Below are 3,323 nucleotides of genomic sequence, written 5' to 3'. Positions count from 1 at the left end.
CTCCAGCAGGACTGAAAGGTTAACTGTCCATCCCCCTCCATCACTGACATTGACGGTTCCTCCTGCACATTTGTGCTGCTGGAGGTTCTGCAGAAACTAATTTTCCCAGAGAGCAGAGAAAATCCAAGCAGGGTGAGAGAACGGAAAGAGAGCGCTGGATGTGTGGAGAACGCTGCCCGGGGTGGGGATAGAAGTGGATACATTACACACAGACACGAAGAGTGTTGGGTGTGTGGAGAATACTACCTGGGATGGGGTGGATTCTGATACATTACACAGAGCCAAGTTGATCGTTTCCTGATCATTCAGAGCATCAAAGGATATGGCGAGAAGGCAGGTGTGGACAGGGATCCGGGATCAGCCATGATGGAATGGCAGAGCAGACTCGATGGTCTGAATGGCCCAATTCTGCTCCTGTGTCTTAAGGAGATCAGTTAACATAGAAACATAGAAAAGCTACAGCACAGTACAGGCCCTTCGGCCCTCAAAGTTGTGCCAAACATGTGCCTACCTTAGAAATTACTAGGCTTACCCATATCCTTCTATTTTTCTGAGCTCCATGTACCTGTTCAGGAATCTCTTAAAAGACCCTATTGTATCCGTCTCCACCACTGTTGCCGGCAGCTTATTCTACGCACTCACCACTCTCTGTGTTTTTTTTAAACTTACCCCTGACATCTCCTCTGTACCTACACCCCAGCACCTTAAACCTGTGTCCTCTTGTGGCAACCATTTCTGAACTGGGAAAAAGCCTCTGATTATCCACATGATCAATGCCTCTCATTATCCTGTACACCTCTATCAAGTCACCTCTCATCCTCTGTCGCTCCAAGGAGAAAAGGCCAAGTTCACTCAACCTGTTTTCATAAGGCATGCTCCCCAATCCAGGCAACATCCTTGTAAGTCTCCTCTGCACCCTTTCTATGGCTTCCACATCCTTCCCATAGTGAGGCGACCAGAACTGAGCACAGTACTCCAAGTGGGGTCTGACCAGGGTCCTAAATAGCTGCAACATTATCTCTCGGCTCCTAAATTCAATTCCACAATTGATGAAGGCCAATACACCGTATGCCTTCTTAACCACAAAGTCAACCTACGCAGCTGCTTTGAGTGTCCTATGGACTCGGACCCCAAAGGGACTCGGATCCCTCTGATCCTCCACACTTCCAAGAGTCTTGCCGCTAATACTATATTCTGCCATCATATTCGATCAGTTGTGAAACGTGTTGTATTGCAGCAGCAGGACTGTGTAATGCAGAAAATGTCCTATTGATTATCATAAGAAATACAGATATAAGATTAAAAAAGTATTATGGAAAAGAGGGCAGAAACGTGAGGTATTGTTCAGGGGTTCATTGTCCATTCACTCCTTACTACGTAAGAAAACCAGACAGATTATTAACGTGGGCAACTTCTCATCAGGGGGTCGGCGGTGGAGAGGGTCAGCAACTTGAAATTCCTCAGCGTTAGTATTTCAGAGGATCAGTCCTGGATAAGTGCAGTTACAAAGAAAGTACAGCAGGCTCTCTACTTTCTTGGAAGTTTGCGAAGATTTGATAAGTCATCTAAAACTTTGAGAAACTTCTATTGTAAATATGTGTGCTGGATAGCATATTGACTGGAAGGGGAGGGGATGAACTGGAAATATAAGGATGGAGTTAAAGAGAAAGTGAAAATAAGAAAAGTTGAAAAGGACAACAGAATCAATGGAGTAGAAAGCTCAAGAAGAGATTATACAGTATGGCCAAGTGAAATAGCAATTGATATGAAAGGAGAGGGGAGTAACGAATTAAAAGTATTATATATGAATGCACAAAGTATAAGGAATAAAGTAAATGAGCTTGAGGCTCAGTTGGAGGTAGTTGGAATTTGGCAAGTACGATGTTGTGGGAATAACTGAGACATGGCTTCAAGCGGACAGGGTCTGGGAAATGAATATTCAAGGATATACATCTTATCGAAAGGACAGACTGACTGGCAGAGAGGGTGGGGTGGCTATGTTGTTAAAGAATGATATTCGGTCCCTTGCGAAGGGGGACATAGAAACAGGGGATGTAGAGTCAGTATGGATAGAACTGAGAAATTCAAAGGGTAGAAAGACCCTAATGGGAGTTATCTACAGGCCCCCAAACAGCAGTCTGGATGCAGGGTGTAAGTTGAATGAAGAGTTAAAATTGGCATGTCGCAAAGATAATGATACAGTTGTCATGGGGGATTTCAACGTGCAGGTAGACTGGGAGAATCAGAATGGTACTGGACCCCAAGAAAGGGAGTTTGTGGAGTGTCTCCGAGATGGATTCTGAGAACAGCTTGTACTGGAGCCTACCAGGGAGAAGGCAATTCTAGATTTAGAGTTGTGCAATGAACCGGATTTGATCAGGGACCTCGGCAAAGGAACCATTAGGAGGTAGTGACCATAATATGATATGTTTTAACCTACAATTTGAGAAGGAGAAGGGAAAATCGGATGTGTCAGTATTACAGTTGAACAAAGGGAACTATGGAGCTATGAGGGAGGAGCTGGCCAAAGTTCAATGGAACAATACCCTGGCAGGGAAGACAGTGGAACAACAATGGCAGGTATTTCTGGGAATAATACAGAAGGTGCAGGATCGGTTCATTCCAAACGGGAAGAAAGATCCTAAGGGGAGTAAGGGGCGGCCGTGGCTGACGACGGAAGTAAAGAGCAGTATAAAAATAAAAGAGAAGTATAACATAGCAAAGATGAGCGGGAAACCGGAGGACTGGGAAGCTTTTAAAGAGCAACAGAAGATAACAAAAAAGGCAATACGCCAAGAAAAAATGAGGCACGAAGATAAACTAGCCAAGAATATAACGGAGGATAGTAAAAGCTTCTTTCGGTATGCGAATAGCAAAAAAATAGTTAAGACCAAAATTGGGTCATTGAAGACAGAACAGGTGAATTTATTATGGGGAACAAGGAAATGGCAGATGAGTTGAACAGGTACTTTGGATCTGTCTTCACTAGAGAAGACATAAACAATCTCCCAGATGTAATAGTGGCCAAAGGAACTAGGGTAAAGGATGAACTGAAGGAAATTTATATTAGGCAAGGATAGACTGTTGAGTCTGAAGGATGATAAGACCCCGGGACCTGATGGTCTGCATCCCAGGGTACTTAAAGAGGTGGCTCTAGAAATCGTGGACGCATTGGTAATCATTTTCCAATGTTCTATAGATTCAGGAACAGTTCCTGCTGATTGGAGGGTGGCTAATGTTGTCCCACTTTTCAAGAAAGGAGGGAGAGAGAAAACAGGGAATTATAGACCAGTTAGCCTGACGTCAGTGGTGGGAAAGATGCT

The sequence above is a fragment of the Hypanus sabinus genome, chromosome 31 (genome assembly GCF_030144855.1).
Source record: "Hypanus sabinus isolate sHypSab1 chromosome 31, sHypSab1.hap1, whole genome shotgun sequence".
In the NCBI taxonomy this organism is placed as follows: Eukaryota; Metazoa; Chordata; class Chondrichthyes; order Myliobatiformes; family Dasyatidae; genus Hypanus; species Hypanus sabinus.
Note: the sequence above shows the minus strand (reverse complement) of the source record.